The following is a 20017-nucleotide window of genomic DNA, read 5'->3' as shown; positions in this document are numbered from 1 at the left end:
AGGTTGGTCACCTGCCTTGAGCATTAAAGGCAGTGAAGACTGCAAAAATGCACAGGCGTCCAAACTGCACGAGCTAGATGTGGCAGACATACAGAGAAAGCCTGAGGTTGGCGTGTCCTCAGAGGGCTTTGGCTTCACTGCACTTTAATCCAACATTCATTGTATTAGCTACTTGTGTGTACAAAGCATTGTGCCAGGCAACATGGAAAATGTGTAAAAAAAAAAAAAAGTTAAGGACTGTCCCTACTGCCCCAAAACTTACAGCAGTTTGGAAGATGAGATATATATAAAAGAAAATTTAAATAATAAAAGGCTGTAAACCAGTGAGAGTAAATGAAGTAGACTTTATGGAATATGGGAAAGGGGAGGCAGTGCCTGTCAAGGAGAGAGGCGTAGAAGGAGTAACAAGCCTCTGTTGAAGAAACTATGCTTTAGAGGCAGAGCAGACGTTCTCCAGAGGGAGCGAGAAGGAGCTTGGAGGCCTGGGTGTGTTTAGCTGGTCAAGGGTCTCTGCAGGCTCCAGAGTAAACGGAGTGGGAGAAAGTCACTGGACGTAAGATTGGAGAGGAAGAAAAAGGCTTGGGCCACCTTGTGAAGAATCACAACTTTCATGCCCAGGACTTCAACTTGTCGACGATGGGGAGCCATCTAAGGTTTTGAGTGGGAGAATGCTGCACGCCTTATAAAAAACACATTGTTCTTTTTAAAATTAAAGATAAAATGTGAAATTATCAGAAGAGAGAAAAGTGACAAAATGAGGCAGCTCTTGCATCAGACTTTAAAGTTTTTTTTTTTTTTTTTTTAATAGCCAGGAAGGTATCTACTAGATGTTGTTTACTCTGTTAGGGGATATATTGGTTAAGAAAATATGGAAAAATACCCTTGGATGAATAGAGGAGAGGAATCCCGGACCCTCTTTTAGGGGTGCTGAGTATCTTGGAGGCAGCTAATGAGCTACAGAAGGCAGGAGACACAGGAAAACGTCGGCCTCCAGGGCTTTCAAGGGCCATGCAGACGTGGCGGCTATTGTAAATCATCGTCTGTGAGATCGTCAGCCTGAGACCATCTCAGCACCTCCTGCTGGTCTCCCAAGCTCCCACCTTGGGCCTCCAGATCCACAGACTTACCGGGGATTCTCCCCCCAGCTTTCTACTGCCCTCCCCAAAATCTGGACGAAGAACCAAGTTCTGGAAATCATACGCTAACCAAGTTCTTTATCTACTGGTAAAGAGTCAGTGACTTGCCCAAATTCACCCACCCAGTCATGGCACAGTAAGAGCCCTTTCCCCAGTGCCGTGGTGCCTTGTCCAAAGATTCGAACATCCACCCCAGGGCCTCTACGGCTCCAGAAATCTGAATTTCCAAACTCTGGACCTGGCTATGGAGACTTACGGTGTCTACTTTTAACTTTAACTTTAACATCCGGAGTTTGATATCTTGACCACACCTTCCAGAGCCTTCCTTGTGAAACACGCCTGCTTTTTCCTGTGTCCTCTGAAGGGGACAATGGGGAGGGCCAGCAAGAGCCTAGACCAGGTGATGGTTAGCAACAGATTAAGTATCAGGTTACAGGTGGTAGGAAACAAAGAAGCCAAACAGCCTGAGGTGGGCAGTGGGACCTAGGGTCCGGTCTGAGGACACACACTCTGAGGATGTTTGCTGTTGTAGGCCAAGGGGACGCGATGGAAGGCTCGAGAGAGGCTTACTGGCTGTTGTTGCTGAAGGAATGGATTGTTACCCATGTTTTTTGACTAACGGGAAACTTTTTACCCCAAATTTCAGGCAGGGAATTTTAATGCTATAATTATTTTTTTGTCCAATGGGGAATCCTTTTTAGCATAGTATATTCAGCTGCTGAAATGGACTTAAAAACCCCTCTTCAGTCCCCATAGCATGTAAGAAGCTGGACCCCAAAGAGATAATGCAGTTGCCAAAGAGAACGCAGAAACAGACACAGCAGGTTTGGGCTTGAGAGAGAGTGAGAGGGCCAGTGGCCTGTGGCCACAGCAAACTTGGCCACGGCAGAACTGGCCACGGCAAACTTGGCCACGGCAGACCTGGCCACGGCAAACTTGGCCACAGCAGGCCTGGCCATGGCAGACCTGGCCACGCGGACTTCCATCAAATGAGCAAGGACATTGTGCTCAGAGGCTGTTCTTCCAGCAGCTGCCCGAGCAAAGGCCAGGACTCAGACATAAAAGCACCAAAGCAAGAAGTAGACACCGAGTGAAAACCTGACCCTGGGACATCAGACACTGGGGCATATGGGAGAGGGTCCAGACTGGACCAGGACAGTTCCGTTTTCCACCCTGGTTAAGGGTCGTCATCATTCGCTTTGTGGTAAAGAATTCAAGACTCATCTTCCCCATGGCCATTGCCATTGAGCCTATTCCTACTCATAGCAACCCGTTATATGTCCTTTATGTAGCTTATGACCAGCTCCATCAGCCAGTGTGTACATGCATTCTACATCTGTAATGGCAACGCAGGCCTACCTGCTCTGCCTCCCCCCTTTCACAGCGAAATCTCCGTTTTCCCCCTCACGATCCCCCTTCCAGAATGCTCTTTATGATTTCTTCTAGTGTGCTTTCATCTGTGCTCTGAATATCCCCTAGGTAGGTTAAGGTGGCTTTCCCTCTAGAACAACCTGGAGGGAGGCGTGGTGGCTTACATTATAGGAGCAAAGCCCACACGCTTTAGAACCTCTCTGCCCTGAGTCCATCGCTCTCCTCCTCCCACGCGGAAGTCACTCCCCACCCTGCTGCCGGCCTCCTCTCACCATGGCTCCGTTGGTTCTGGAGCACAAGTGGTGCAGTTCTTATATAGGTATAAAGGCCTCCCCCCTTATTCCTGGCGTGCACTCCTGGTCTGCTGCAGGGTGTCGGGAGGGGGCAGGAGGGCAGAGAGGTAGGCTGAGGACGTGCAGGCCCAGCTTCACACGGAGACTGCTCTCTGGTGGGCCTGAGTTGCGCCCAGTCAGAGTCAGTATTCGTGGTGATTTTTCCCCCAGTAGCCAGAAAGCTTTTCCCTGAATTCAGTCTGGTTTTTCTGCGGGGGCACTCAGTCCAGCAGAAATATCTGGATATACATTGGTTTCAAATGTTCCCATAGGGCTTCTGCTCCTTCGGGCAGACGGAGAGATGTGGTTGGATGTAGAGGCTGGTGACGGTTAAGAACTTTCCAATGTTCTATGACAGTTAGGAAGTGGGTGGGCCGGCAGCGTCAGAGCTGACCTCTGGGCCAGAGGTCATGAGTTCTAAGGTTCCTTGGCTCTGGCCTGGATAAAACATCCTTTTATGTGTATACGGCAAATTATGTATGTAGTTTTCCTTTCAAAGTGTAGGTTCGGTCATATTCCTTTTTGCTATCTTAAAGCAAAAAGGTATATATCTTGTGATTATTTTGCAGCGTGCAAACCACCATGGGTACAATGAATCCAGCTTTCTCTTTTATATGAAAGTAGGATTATATTCTATAATTTGTTTAGTAATCTGCCTCTTTCATTTAATTTATGGTGAATGTTTATGCATTACTAAATATTCATCTGTAGCTTATAATGATGACGGCTTCGTATCTGTATCATTGGATAGTACTTTATATGAAGAATTCTAGGTATTGCTCTATGTCCACACCTGGATTAATTAGGTGAACCTTGAGACTAGGTTTCCAAAGTTCGAGTGCATTCCAGCTTACAGGGACCCCACGTGATAGCGTAGAACTGCCCCGTAGGGTTTCCTAAGCTGTAACCTTTACCACAGCAGAGCGGCAGGTCTTTCTTCCGTGGAGCTGTGAGGTGCATTTGAACCACCAACTTTTCAGTGAGCAGCTGAGCACTTCACTGTTGCAGTACCAGGGCTTCTTACTTTTAAGGTCATGAAGTTAAAGGAGCACCATCAGTGTGGTTGTGTGTTTTCCTCCAGCTGCAGTTAGCCGCGCAGATGCAGGTGTGGACTATGTGGGGAGTTGGTTTAAGCAGGATGGTGGTTTTGCCCAGTGAGCACGGTGAAGCCAGACAGAGACGGGGAAGCTGTGACTGTGGTGATTTTCCTTTGTGGTTTATGTCTTAGTGTTTCTATAGAGAAATTGATTTTTGTCAGTGTAAAGGGACGTAAGTGTATCTATTTTTCAAATAAAATTTAAATGAACTTTTAAAAATACTTCTTTCTCTGGTGCGCAGGTGTGATGGAGTATAATTGCCCCTTCCCCACCATCTCCATAGCTACTAATGCACACAAAGGACCTGCCTTAGGGGGCAGTGATTGGCCTCTGAGAGCCCCAAGCTATCTCAGAGGGTAAAGGAGGAAGGACTGTTTCATTGACGCCAGTAAGTCTAGACTAGCCGGTCAGGAGATGATCACCCACTCACCCCGAACAGGGGCAATGAGTAATGTCTGTTGCCCACAGGGAATCTTCCCCTTTTATTATCCCACCCACCTTTATTTCCTCTTTCTCTTTTCATTAGCCCATTCTTCTACCCTCTTTCTGTAAATACTGTTTGCCATGTTGTCATTGTAGCTACCTATTATATCAGCCTTGAGAAAGAGGGACTTCTGGGTTCCTCATCCATGTTCGAAGCGGGGCACGCCTGGATGTGACCGTAATATTTCCACCTCAGGATGGGAGCCTAACTTCGGAGAACCTTGGCTGATGAGGATGTTTTCTGTTCTGCTCATTCCTGCCCTGCTTATTCTGTGAGGAATAAACACATGTTGGTCATGCCATCAGAGCAGTGCTCCAAATGGTCCTTCGCACTTACAACTTGCCAACTCAGCACATTGCACCTGGTATCCTGCCATTAGATTAAGGAATAACCACTAGAATCTGAAAAAGGATTCCTGGTGGCACAATAGTTAAGCGCTCAGCTGCTAACTGAAAGGTCAAAGGTTTGAACCCACCAGCCGCTCCTTGGGAGAAAGATGTGGCAGTCTGCTTCCATAATGATTACAGCCTTGGAAACCCCATGGGGCAGTTCTTCCCTGTCCCATAGGGTTGCTGTGAGTCAGAATCAACTCAAAGGCAAAGAATTTTAGAATCTGACAGTGTCTACTGAGGGATATCCAGCTCTCCTTGCTTGTTTGTACCCACTGAGGACTCAAAATCAGACATTGTATGCTTTTTTTCAGTGTGGCATATAGTGTGGTTTGTCAAGATTGGGATCCAGTTTCCATGAAATACCAGTAAGATAACATCTTTAAACTTGAGTTTCCTCATCTAGAGACAATGTTAGCATCTTCCTCATGAGGCTGTACGAGTCTAATAGATATTTGTAAAGTGCTTAAAAGGTAGTGCCAAAGGCATAACGAACACCCCCAGACAATGTTAGCTGTTGTTGTGATTGCTCTTAGGACAGCAGATAGCTGGACAATAGTCAGGAATGCAGGAAGTGGTGACTGCAAGTTTTTAAGACAATACAGATTATATTCTGACTGGGAAACAATGGGGCTGTGCTCAGATTCTGGAAATATCCCACCAGGTTCACAAATGAGTCTCCTTGGTATCTCAATATTATAAGAGAACAAGGTGCCAGAAAGAGGGATATTCTCATAGTCCATGTAGATATGGCTTTTGGCGTAGGATCCCGGGCCAGGCCTCAGGCTATCTGTTGGGTTAGTCCATGGAAGAGACATAGGAAGGGAAGAAAAGAGAAAGAAAGGCAAGAGAGGGCCTGGGTGGAAAGGAGTATACCTGGAGGAGCTGTCCACAGAAATCTTGCTGGAAGGGTGGTGTTAAGCCACAAATTAAGGTATGGTGGTTTGAAGGTAGAGAACTATGGGAGATATGTTGCTAAACTAAGATAGCCACAAACTAAGAGAGAGGTGAGTGGGATAAGGAAAGAAAGATGATCAGTATGAGCCTAATGGAGATGGAATAAGGTATGGGTAAGACTCATTGGAATGAATCCCGTGGGTCCTGAGCTTCAGTGGAGGAAGAACACCACTCTTATCACATGAGGATTGGAAATATCAGTACTGGACTGGAGGCAGGTCCTTAAAATGAAAGAATCCACCAGCAACCACTTGTCCAAAATGTTAAGTTGTTGTTAGGTGCCATTGACTTGGTTCCTACTCATAGCGACCCTGTGTACAACACAACAAAACACTACCGGTCCTGTGCCATCTTCAAAATCGTTGATATTTGAGCCCATTGTTGCAGCCAGTGTGTCAGTCCATTTCGTTGAGGGTCTTCCTCTTTTTCTCTAGCCCTCTACTTTACCAAGCATGATGTCCTACCTTACCAAGCATGATGACTGGTCCCTCCTGATAACATGTCTGAAGTAAGATGAAGTCTCGCCATCTTCATTTCCAAGGAGCATTCTGGCTGTACTTCTTCCCAGGCAGACTTGTTTGTTCTTCTGGCAGTCCATGTTATATTCAATATTCTCTGCCAACACCATAATTCAAAGGGATCAATTCTTCTTCAGTCTTCCTTACTCATTGCCCAACTTTCCCATGCATATGAGGCGATGGAAAATATCATGACTTGGGTCAGACGCACCTTAGTCTTCAGAGTGACATCATTGCTTTTGAACATTTTAAAGAGCTCTTTTGCAACAAAATTTGTCCAGTGCAGTACATCATTTGATTTCCCGACTGCTGCTTCTATGAGGATTGATTGTGGATCCAAGCCAAATGAAATCCCTGACAACTTCAATCATTTCTCTGCACATCCTGATGTTGCTCATTGGTCCAGTTGTGAGAATTTTTGTTTTCTTTATGTCTAGGTGTAATCCATACTGAAGGCTGTAGTCTTTGATCTTCAAAAATCAAAGTCTGTAGTCTGAAGATGTTAGGGAGTAACATCTATTGAAAGACTCCCTCTCTTCTGCAGAGTGGCTTGACAGTACTCTTAGACTGCACCTCCCCAGTTTTGGTATTAAAAACCATCATGTTTTTAATATACCCTTGGGATGGTTAGAAAAATGAAGGTGAAGAGATTAAAAACCTTTCTAGCTAGTCAGAAAGAGTTTCATGAAGAAAGTGAGAGGGGAAATTTTTTTAGTAAGAAAAACAAAGGTAGATTGATTACCAAAAGAGAACTCTGTTCCAGATGTGAAGAAAAGGTTGGGAGAAGGTTGGTGTCTTAGTTATCTAGTGCAGCTATAACAGAAATACCACAAGAGGATGGCTTTAACAAAGAGAAATTCATTTTCTCACAGCTTAGTAGGCTAGAAATCCAAATTCAGGGTGTCAGCTCCAAGGGAAGGCTTTCTCTCTCTGTTGGCTCAGGAGGAAGGTCCTTCTCATCAACCTTCCCCTGGACTAGGAGCTTCTTGGCACAGGAACCCCAGGTCCAAAGAACACACTCTACTCCCGGCACTGGTTACTTGGTGGTATGAGGTCCCTCGTCTCTCTGCTTGCTTCTCTCTTTTGTATCTCAAAAGAGATAGGCTCAAGACAAAGTCCAGTCTTGTAGATTGAGCCCTCCCTCATTAACATGACTTCCCCTAGCCCCATTTTGTTGACATCATAGAGATAGGATTTACGACACTTAGGAAAATCACATCAGATGACAAAATGGTGGACAATCACACAATACTGGGAATCATGGCCCAGCCAAATTGATACACATATTTTTGGGGGACACAATTCAATCTGTGACATTTGGGGACAAGAATTGAGGGAAGGGAATAAAGATGGAGCTGTGGGGGGCTTGACCAAAGAGTGAAACATGGGGATGGGGAAATGCTAAGAAAATATGGGAAGAGGCTGGCAGCCCAAAGAGGACATGAATAGTTGAAATGCTCAGGTTGAATCTGTGAGGTGAAGGGCGGAGGAATAATGAGGGGAGAGCAAGTTGACCCATGCCATGAGCTAGTACAGTTGAGGTTGTTAATAAGTGGTATCTTTTCTGACTACCTGCATAAACGAAGGCAGAGACAGATGCTTTAGAGAGATGACTTTCACAGCAGGGACCATCAGGGGTCTGGTTGAGGTCTGAGCCTCAGGGTTGAGCCAAGGAGGGAGAGCCTGTCACCCTTCCGGCAGGAACAATGTTCACTCTTCAGGTGTACACACCCTGTAGACTGCAGATTGGTAGGTCTGAGATAAAACCTCCTTTCCATCCATTCATTCATTTATCCATCCATCCATTCATTGATTCATTCGTTCATCCATTTATTCATTTTGTGTCAGTTAATATGCTCTTAGTTAAAATGGCACACCATTCCATAATCGTTCTTTTTCTAAATTTTATTGTGGTGAAGTATATGTTGTTGTTAGGTGCCATGGAATTGATTCCAACTCATAGTGACCCAATGTGACAGAGTATAACTGTCCCATAGGGTTTTCTAGGCTGTAATCTTTATGGGGGCAGATCAATAGGTCTTTCTCCTGTGGAGCCGCTGGGTAAGTTCAAACCACTAACGTTTTGGTTAGCAGCCAAGTGCTTAACCATTGAGCCACCAGGGTTCCTTGGTAAAATATTTATAACATAAAATCTGTCATTTTACCCATTTTTAAGTGTACAAGTCAATGGCATTGATTGTACTCACAAGGCTGGGCAACCACTACCACTGTTCATTTCTTTTTCATCACCCCAAATGGAAACCCTGTGCCCGTTAAGTAATAACTCCCCTGGTAACAGCTAATCTACTTTCTGTCTCTGTGCATTTGCCTATTGTAGATATTTCATACCTCTATATATTTACGGGAAACCCGTATAGGGTCACTATGAGTTGGAATGGACTCGACGGCACTGGGTTTTTTTAATATATTTACACCGTTTACCCTTTTGTGTCTGGCTCATTTCACTGAGTGTAAGGTTTTCAAGGTTCATCCATGCTGTAGGATGTACCACTACTTCACTTCTTTTTATGTCTTATTGATTATTATATTACATATTAATCAATTGATACAGGAATATGTAATGTAATAATCAATATAAGTTGATTGGTGTTCCTCAGGGAGTTTCTGTCACCCTATTTTGTTCTTTTGAATGGGCCATCCTTTAATTAAAAAAAAAATTTTTTTTTTTTTGGTGAAAATATACACAACAAAACCCAAACCAAAACCAAACCCACTGCGGTAGAGTTCATTCTGACTCATAGCGACCCTATAGGACAGAGTAGAACTGCCCCATAGAGTTTCCAAGGAGCACCTGGCGGATTTGAACTGCCGACCTCTTGGTTAGCAGCCACAGCACTTAACCACGATGCCACCAGGGTTTCCTACCTGACAAAGCATATGCCAATTTGACAATTTTTACCTCTAGGGTTCATTGACAAATGTTACCTACTTCACACTGTGCCACCATTCTCCCTGTCTCTGCCCGTATTGTTTCACCACCATTAACTTAGACTCTGCTCCTTAAAGTTCTCATCTGTGCTTTAGAGAGTTATTGTTGTCCGTTTGATCTCATACAGATAATTATTTAGAAGAGTGCACACTTCAAGGCGAACATTGTTTATTAAATGAGCTAAACTGTTGCTTGGCTTAAAGATGACTTCATGGGATAATTTCGGTTCAAGGCTTAAAAGTTTTTTCCAGGTGATAGATTCTGCGGTTCTTCCAGTCTCAATGGATCGAATAAGAATTCGAAGCTCTGTTCCACATTTTTTTCCTCTCCTATTTGCTTTTATGCTTACTAATTTTTTTTTTTTTTTTTGAGGACTGGACTTTTGAATATTATAACGTGGTAACTCTGGGAATCAGGTTCTCTCGCTTCCCCAGGGTTTGCTGTGTTTTGATGGCTGAAGGCTGTAATGGTCTGTTGGTTCAGTGGCTTTCCCTAACTGTTTTTTTGCAAAGACTGTTTTGTTGCTATGTTTTATCACCGAAGTTCCTAGTCCTTAGCTTGTTTTCAGGTATTTTGACAGAGATTTCCTTGAATGCCAGTGGCCAAACAACCACCACCACAACAAATCACCAAAAAACCGAATCCACAATAAAACCCTAAAGCCAAAAACAAACCCAAACCGAAACCGCACACCGTTTCCTGTCTTTGCTGATTGGCTCTGTGCCGGGCCCTCATTCAGCGCTTAGCCAGGTGTGCGCCGAGCCCGGGGATCAGGTGGAGGTCAAAGAGCAGGGTCGTCCCAGTTCCTTTCTGAGCACGTATCCTGCCCTGGGCGTGTGTGTAGCTGCCTAAATTAGCCCATATTCATGGGTGCCTTTGAAAGCTCTCATTTCCCGAGGAAACTATCCCTAGTTTTTGTTCCCAGGAGTCAGGCAGTTATTGTTTGTTTCCATAGTAGTCTTTGCTGCAGGTGTTTGCAGGTTGTTATTTCAGCTTGCGGGTTTTCTGAGCATTTGCCTCTGCTTTTTCATCCTGACTTCCAAGCTAGGCAGGGACCAGGATCCCTTTCTGAGAGTGCAGGTTGTCACTGCTGAGCCAGGAAGGGGCTAGGGCACAAATGAATAGAAAATGTCACAGATCTTTTCTGTCATTTTGAAGTCACATTTTTTTTAATTCAATGTTGACTTGTTTGCTATAAACATTTGACTGGTTTCTAGAACTCTGGCAAAGGTGGTTCTGCCAGTTTCTCTCTGTCTTTTTTTTTTATTGTTTCTGTGGGGGTATAGGAAGGTGGAGTGGCCTATGCTGTCATCTTGTTAACATCATTTCTCTTTTATTTTTTCCTTAACTTTGTGTTATTGTCATGTGTCGATTAACATCCGTGACGCACTCTGTGAAATACGGCGTTCTGTGATTTGGACTGTGTGCAAACACAATATTATATATTAGCAAAGGTACAGGGGATATCTTTTGTTTCACTTCCAAATCAATCCTTCTCCTTTGCTTATTTATTTTATAATTTTTATTGTACTTTAAGTGAAAGTTTACAAATCAAGTCAGTCTCTCACACAAAAACCCATATACACCTTGCTACACACTCCCAATTACTCTCCCCCTAATGAGACAGCCCGCTCTCTACCTCCACTCTCACTTTTCGTGTCCATTTCACCAGCTTCTAACCCCCTCCACTCTCTCATCTCCCCTCCAGGCAGGAGATGCCAACATAGTCTCAAGTGTCCACCTGATCCAAGATGCTCACTCCTCACCAGCATCCCTCTCCAACCCACTGTCCAGTCCAATCCATGTCTGAAGAGTTGTCCTCGGGAATGGTTCCTGTCCTGGGCCAACAGAAGGTCTCGGGGCCATGACCACCGGGGTCCTTCCAGTCTCAGTCAGACCATTAAGTCCGGTCTTATGAGAATTTGGGGTCTGCATCCCACTGCTCTCCTGCTCCCTCAGGGGTTCTCTGTTGTGTTCCCTGTCAGGGCAGTCGTCAGTTGTAGCCCGGCACCATCTAGTTCTGGTCTCAGGCTGATGTAGTCTCTGGTTCATGTGGCCCTTTCTGTCTCTTGGGCTTGTAATTGCCTTGTGTCCTTGGTGTTCTTCATTCTCCTTTGATCCAGGTGGGTTGAGACCAATTGATGCATCTTAGATGGCTGCTTGCTAGTGTTTAAGACCCCAGACAACACTCTTCAAAGTGGGATGCAGAATGTTTTCTTAAAAGATTTTATTATACCAATTGACTGAGATGCCCCATGAAACCATGGTCCCCAGACCCCTGCCCCTGCTATACTGGCCTTTGAAGCATTCAGTTTATTCAGGAAACTTCTTTGCTTTTGGTTTAGTCCAGTTGTGCTGACCTCCCTGTATTTTGTGTTGTCTTTGCCTTCATCTCCTTTGCTTCTCTCACCAGCACTGGTTTTGCTGTGTTTGGGGGTCATGATGCCCTTCATGGTAATATTTTCAAATGCGCAATACACCACATTGGGCGCTGCTGCCTACGAGCTGAAGCAACCACTGGTGTGTGGTAAACTTTTTATTTCTAAATAGGGAAAGTTCACATTAAAATAATCATAGAAAATACAGTACATACATAAGCCAGTAACATAGGTGTTTATTATGACTATCAAGACACATGCGTTATAGGTTATGTTTGTGCTGTACCATTACACACCTGGCAGTGCAATCGCTTTGATACAAGAGACGTGAGATACACTGTCGCATGAGATACACTGTTGCATGAGATACACTGTCGCATGAGATACACTGTCGCATGAGATACACTGTTGTGTGTGGGAAACTGTCGCGTTCTTTGCATCCAGTTACGTCTGCTACACCCCATTCTCTGATCAGGATTTCTGAACTCCATTACAACCTTATGGGACCGCAGGTGTATATGCAGCCGGGCGTTGCCCCAGTGGATGTCATACGGTGCATGTCTGTATACGTATTTGAAGTGTAAAAAATAATATATGTCAGTTATGAAGAATGATGTGTGAAAAAACAACGGCAATGATAACTAGAACATCACCGATGCCATTGAGGTTGCCTAGGCTCCTGGATTCCATCCATCTCCTGGCTGATGTGTCAACTCTGTACTCCTCAACATCTGGCTTCCATCACTGAGTCCAAAGCACCTGCTCCAGCTGTCGTGGTGTCCTAGCCACTGGGACAGAATAACGAGAATCTGGAGCCATTGTCTTCAAAGAGATAGCTTGGAAGTTGCACAGATCACCTATTCTCATATCCTGTGGCTAGAACTTAGTCATTGAGCAACACCTGTCTACAGAGACTAGAGTTCTGGTGGTAAAGTGGTTAAGAGCTATGGCTGTTAACCAAAAGGGTGGCAGTTCAAATCCACGAGCTGCTCCTTGGAAACCCTGTGGGGCAGTTCTGCTCTGCCCTATAGGGTTGCTATGAGTTGGAATTGACTCCTCAGCAATGGGTTTGGTTCTTTATTTTTTGGTATCTACACTAGTTTTTTTACATAGACTAGGAGGTCTCTTCTGTAGCTTGGTGGCCACGTGTCCAGCCAAAGCTTGGGAATGTCCTGTTACTAAAAGGTAGAATGAGAGTATGGATACTGGGGGACAGTTTGCAGTCACTTACTGCCACATAGTGTATTCACATACTCAGCTTTCACAAAGTAGTGCCAAGTTGTTTTTCAGAGTGGTTAAATCAGTTGAGACTCACCAGCAGGGTATAAAATTTCCTGTTCAGACGTACTTTTTTTTTTTTTTTTTTACCCACTTAACACGTGCAAAGTGGTATTTCATTGTGATCCTAAGTTGTATCCCTCTGACTGCAAATGAGGGTAAGCATCTAATGTCCATTAGAATTTTCTCTTTGTTGTGATACCTGTTCAAATTTTTGCCTGTCTTTTTTAATTCATTTGTAGGAGAGCTTTTTTTTTTTTTAATAAAATTCTCAATACTGATCATTTGTCAGTTATTCTTTTGTGGCTTGTCTTTTCACTTGATGATGTCTTTTGATAAACACAAGTTCTTAATTGTAATGCCATTTTGAATCTTTTATGGTTAGAGCTTGTCTTGCCTAAGATGAACTTCACTATTCCAAAGTTGTAAAGATACTCTTTAATTTTCTTCTACAAGTTTTACAGTTTTACCTTACAAAGATAAGTTTCTAAAGCATTTGGAATTGATTTCATGTATGGTGTGAGATAGGGATCCAACTTTTCCTATGGTAGTGGATGTGTGATGCCACCTCTGTCACTTAAGTTTTGCATGTGTGTGTCTTTCTGAGCTGTATTTGGTTCCATTGTTCACTTTGTCCATCCTTACATCTAATTCAACAATGTTTTAATTACTACAGATTTATAACAGATTTTGAGATCTGGCAGGTCAAGTCCCCTCATCATCTTCTTTTGACTATTCTTGACTCTTTTCTGCATACATTTTGGAATAAATTATTAAATTCCTCTGCAAAAAAAATGCTAGTTTGTATTTTGTATTTTGACTAGCACTGCAAGTAGTATGTAGGTAAATTTGTGGAACATGATATCTTTACAATATTGAGTCTATCCATTGATCATGATGAATTTTTCAGTGTATTTAAGTCTTTGTTAATGCCTTCAGTAACATTTTCAAAATGTTCTCTGAAAAACTCTTGCATATAGTTTGTAAAGTTTATTCCTAGTTACCCTGCAATTTTTGTTGTCACTTAAATTGGTTTTTCTTTTAAGACTGCATCTTCTAATTTGTGTTATAGAAATTGTGGATAGAAATGAAATTGACTTTCAAATATTGATTTTATATCTCAAACTTGCTCTAGTATTGGCTCTTATAATTTATCTGTAGATTGTTTTGGGTTTTCTATGTAGATAATCATACGTGGATAATGCCAATTTCATTTCCTCCTTTTCAATCTTTATATTATTTATTTATTTTTCTTGATTTACTGTTCTGTCCAGGACCACTGGACTGATGGACATGCAATAGTGGGAACCTTTCTCTTGTTTTCCTAATTATGACATTTGATGTAAGTTTTGAGTAGATAACCTTAATTGTATTAAGGAAGTTCCCTTCTATTTCTTCCATTCCTTTGTCAAGAGTTTTTTTTTTTTTTTTTTTTAATCATGAATGGGTGTGGAATTTTATCAAGTGCTCTTTGTGCATCTATTGAGAAAGTCACATTTTCCTTCCCTTATGGTAATTTAGTGAACAGCATTTTGAGGTTTTCTAATGGTAACCATTCCTGCCTTTCTAGAAGAAATCCACCTTGGCCAAAATGTAGTTTTGGGTGTGCTTTTATTAGAGCCAGAATTTTTTCTTCTATATAAATGAATGAGATTGTCCTGTAATTTTCCTTTATTATACTGTCTTTGTCTGATTTTGGTGTCGTGGGTGTACTAGCCTCATAAATGAGTTGGGGAGTGGTCCTTTGTTTTTATGTTCTCTGCAGAATTTATACCATATGAACTTCCTGTTTTTAGAGATAATAACTAAAATTAGTTTTTTTTAAATACGTTTTAGACAAGACATCTGCACAATTGTCATTAATAATTTTCTCCCAATGACGTATTCAATATTATATTCAATTTTGAAAACTATGGTGTTACTAGGTGGCATAAATTGTTCTGATCCTCTGATTTACCGCTTCTTGTTTGGACAGTGCTTTGTTTTTTAGAGCTCCAGACAATGAAAGTGGTGGTAGTCACCGTGGAAAGTTCTAATTAGTGTGGTAAGAGCAAGGATGGCCAGACTACGTCTCAAATATTTTGGAGATGTTATTATCAAGAGGGATCAGTCCCTGGAGAAGGACATCATGCTTGGTAAAGTAGAGGGTCAGCAAAAAAGAGGAAGACCCTCAATGAGATGGGTTGACACAGTGGCTGCAACAATGAACTTAAGCATAACAGTGATTGTGAGGATGGCACAGGACCGCGCAGTGTTGTACATACGCAATGGATTGGAACCAACTCGACCGCACCTAACAACAACAATAACATGGTCAACATATTGTGATACTGTGGTAGTTGTTTCACCTGGACTTAACAGACAACAACACAGTCTCCAGAGTCTTCTCTAACTGGACCATGACGTCAGTGGTATTTGTGTACTTTGACAATGTTTAGCCCCTGTCCAGATTACTTTGGGTTATAATACAATTTTATTTCCTTCGTCACAGGGTTTGATTCTCTCCAAAATGAGTCTCTGCTGTGTGAAATCTTGAGATTTTATGCTTTTGATCTTCTATCAGTTAGTGTACTCAGTCCACCCCTTTTGCCTTCTTTATTGTAGAAGTGTTGGTACGCAGTCAAAGTGGACAGTCCTCAATGCTACAAAGCTTTGAATTACTATTTGTGGGTTAGCTTTCAAGTGATTTTTGCCTAAAGCAGTCTTGGGGTTCCCCTAAGGCTTGATTTTGAAAATCATGTTCCTAGAATGGGATTTTTGAACCAGCGCTCTGTAGTCCCTTCACTACCAGGGCTTTCTCCAAAGGCCGAGTGATGCTCCTGTCTGCTTCAGTTGTGCCATGTCTCAGATGAAACTGACATAAAAAATTGTATTAAACAATATGGTTTTTTATAGCAATTTAATATATAATTTCTGTGGAAAAAATTTTTAAAAAATAAGAAATTAATAATCAAAGAAACTCAAAGAGCACAATACTGTTATAAATTCTTACTAGCACAGTTGGAATTCGTAAGTCAAATTTGCTAATTATAGTCAATTTTCAAACGGTAGAATATTGACATTTCATGTGGTACAACCTGATACGTTATTGGAATGATCTGATCCTGGAAAATGTGGTACAACTTGCCTGTAAAACGGTGTACGTTGCACACATTCACACAGACACACACACAAACATGCACGATTTCATGTAAAAACTAGTAAAAATTGATTAAGATCTGTAACCTAGTTTATCATAGTTATTATCATCTATAATCTACTGTGCCAATGTTTCTTGGTTTGAACATTGAACTGTTGTTTTATAAGATGTCATTATTAAAGAAATATGGTTGAAGCGTTCATCGAATTTTCTGTACTATTTTTGCAACTTTTTGTGGGTCTATTCAAGGAGTCCTAGTGGTGGAATGGTTAAGTAAGTGCTCAGCTGCTAATGGAAATGTTGGTGGCTTGAACCCACCCAGCAGCTCCGCAGGAAAAAGACCTGGTGATCTGCTCCTGTAAAGATTACAGCCTAGGAAACCCTACGCGGCCGTTCTACTCTGTCGTATGGGGTCACTACGAGTCAGAATCGACTTAACAGCACACAACATTTATAGGATAAAGATATAGTGCCTTTGAAAATGGTTAATTTTTCCCCTAACATTAACTAAGACAAAGTCAGTTTTTAATTAAGCAAATGAGAGCAGTATAAAAACTTTATTTGAAATACTGACTAGAAGAGGAAGTCACTCAATTTTCTTTCAGCAAGTGGCCTGCTCCCTAGGAACCTAAGGGGAAGTTCTCTGTATGAAGAAAAGGAGAAATCAAAAGAAGCTTGGTGGCAGACTAAGAGGTAGAGACTGGCACAGCTCTTGCTTCGTGCAGAAAAGGCTTGGGGCCAGGGGAGCATCTGTTGTTTCAGAATACAGAGCTGTCTCCAACTCCTGTTTCCTTCTCCTTACCACTGGCCCGCTGTACAAAGGCAGGGAAATGAGTGCCATGCTTTCCACCTCGGAGGCCTCTGGCAGCGTGAAGGACTCCGCTGGGGCTTGGAGTCCTTCTCCCATCTTTGGAGCAAAGCACTGAGGCACATAAATGGCCGATCATCCTGACGGATCCACGAATACCCGGGGCAGAGACTGCAATGGCAAAATGGGTGAAAATACTCTTGCTATTTTAATAAAAAACAAAACAAAACTGCTGTTGAGTAGATTCTGACTCCTGGCGATCCCATGTGTGTCAGAGTAGAACTGTGCTCGACAGGGTTTTCAATAGCTGATAGTTTTGGAAGTCTATCTCCCAGAGACGCCTCTGGGTGGACTCAAACCTCCAACCTTTCGGTTAGCAGCCAACCACGTTGACCATCTGTACCACCTGGGACTTATTTTAATTTTAGAACATTAGAGACAGACTTTGCAAATCAAAAATAGACCAACGGCTACAAATATCTATTCGTTTTTCCCTCTCAAAATGAATAAATGAAACTTGACCTTCTGTCTCTCCAAAAAAAAAAAAAAAAAATCAAGTAGTGGCTGGAACTGTGTCATTTCACAAGGTGATTCTTTTTCCCAAAGCCTTTGACTATCAGCTTCAAAAAGGATGACATTTAGTAAGAGCTGAAAGCCTCACATTAATCACTTCTCTTTGAGCATCTCTTGAGTGTCGCCTCTGATCCTAGCGTTTCCTGGACAAACTCCCTCTATACAGCAGCCCAGAGATCCATTAAAATGACAAGCCAATGGGTGTATGGCAGCTGAGTGCACTTAGCAAGACACTGACAGGAGAGATGCCAAAAAGGCTTTCTCCAAAAAGGCTGACAAAGATGCCTCTCCACCTAGGAGCAGATGGAGAACTTTCAGGTTAGAGAATAGAAGAATCTTTGAACCTTCAGGGACTGGAAATGGAACTGGGAAGAAATGCTGCCAGACAGATCAAAGCGGTTTTCAGCTGGTATTAGAGGATTAGAACAATAGGCTCAAACCTAGCAACGATTGTGAGGATGGTGCAGGGCCGGGCAGCGTTTCGTTCTGTTGTACGTGGGGTTGCTGTGAGTCAGAGCGTTAGAGGCCTAAGAACGCCATGCTTCCAAGAGGATTTATTACATAACACTCCAGACATTACCTCCTGTCAGTGGGTTAAAGCTAGACTGTCGTCTTTCTGAAGCCACATGGACATCACTGAGTGGATGGCACCACTCATTGTCGTTGTCTAATTATAGTCAAAACGAGATTATCCTAACAGAGTTAACATAGGACGACAAAGAACTGGAGTAACCTCCCTGGGATTTTTCTAGTCAATAGTCATTGCTACCCATGGTTTCCACTATCATAGAGATCAAAGTGATGTGGATCAAAGTTTGAGAAAAATGTGAAAACCTTATGCCTCTTTGACACAGGCCTTCCAAGGGACTCTTTCTTTAATGTGAGCAACAGTGGGATGAATTGAAAGTAAATGTTGTGTGCTTTGTATCTGTGTGATCCAAAATTTAAGGATTAAAAAAGGAAGAAAGAAAAATAGGCAACAACAGGCCCGTATTTTTTTTTTTTAACTTTTATTTTGAAATGAGTATGTTGTTGCTGTTGGGTGCCGTCAAGTCGATTTAACTCATGGTGACCCCATGTGACGTAATAGAACTGCCCCATAGAGTTTCCTAGGCTGTAATGTTTACGGGAGCAGATTGCCCGGTCTTCTCCCTTGCAATCTACTTCTGAAAGCTGGCCAATGAGAACTCACTGGATCATAACAGAATATTGTCCAATATAGTGCTGGAAGATGAGCCTCCTTGGTTGGAATGCACTCACAATACACAATGGCCGCAACAATGGACTCGATCGTACCAATGATTGCGAAGGTGCAACACTGGGCAACATCTCTTCTGTTGTCCTTGGGGTCACCGTGAGTCAGAGCCAACTCCGTGGCAACTATAACAACAGTGACATGTGATTAAGCCAGGAGCCAAACTTAGAAATCTTCTCAATCCATCGATCCAAGGGAAACAATTGCCCAGCGCTGACCTTCCATACGTAGTAGGGGCGTACTGGTTAAGGTCTGGGCTACTAACCAAAACGTCGGCAGTTCAGATCCACCAGGCCCTCCTTGGAAACCCTATGGGGCAGTTCTGCTCTGTCCTATAGGGTGGCTATGAGTTAGAACTGACTCGATGGCACCTAATAACAACAACAAGGTGTGTGGTGAAGTCTCAGAGCCTGGAGTAGACTCAGCTCTCGTTTCAAAGAGCTTATGGCATAAAAGCTTACGATTTACAGACACATGATGGCTGAAAGAGTAAAATGCTTTCAGAACTATAAAACATGAAATATGGAAAATGTTTTCAGGTCAATTGTTGCTGCGTGCTGTCGAATTGATTCTGACTCAGAGCAACCCCATGTGACAGAGTAGGGCTGCTCCGTAGGGTTTTCTTGGCTGTAATCTTTATAGCTCTCCTGGACTTGTTTTAATTTTCTTTAGCTTCAGTTTGACCTTGCAAATGAACAACTGATGCCTGTTCTACAGTCGGGCCCTGGCCTTGGTCTGACTGATGATATCGAGCTCCATTGTTTCTTTTCACAGATGTAGTTGATTTGATTCCTGTGTCTTCCATCGGTGAAGTCCATGGGCATAGTTACCATTTATGTTGTTGAAAAAAAGGTATTTCCAATGAATAATAAATTCTATTATGTGATCTTCCATGTTGCTTCTGTCACCAAGGCCATATTTTCCAACTATTGGTCCTTCTATGTTCCCAACTTTCGCATTCCTGTCCCCAGCAATTATCAATGCATCCCAATTGCATGTGTGAGCAATTTCAGACTGCAGAAGTTGGTAAAAATCTTCAATTTCTTCATCTTTGGCACTAGTGGTTGTGTGTAAATTTGAATAATAGTTGTATTAGGTGGTCTTCCATGTAGGTGTATGGATATTATCCTATTACAGACAGCATTGTACTTCAGAATAGATCTTGAAATACTCTTTTTGATGATACATTCGATGCCATTCCTCTTCAATTTGTCATTCCCAGCATAGTAGGCTATATGATTGTCAGATTTTAAACGGCCAATACCAGTCTATTTTAGCTCACTAATGCCTAGGCTATCTATGTTCAAGTTTTCCATTTCATTTTTGACTACTTCCAAGTTTCTTTGATTCAC

The sequence above is a fragment of the Loxodonta africana genome, chromosome 17 (genome assembly GCF_030014295.1).
Source record: "Loxodonta africana isolate mLoxAfr1 chromosome 17, mLoxAfr1.hap2, whole genome shotgun sequence".
Lineage (NCBI taxonomy): Eukaryota > Metazoa > Chordata > Mammalia > Proboscidea > Elephantidae > Loxodonta > Loxodonta africana.
This window is presented reverse-complemented; position numbering follows the sequence as displayed.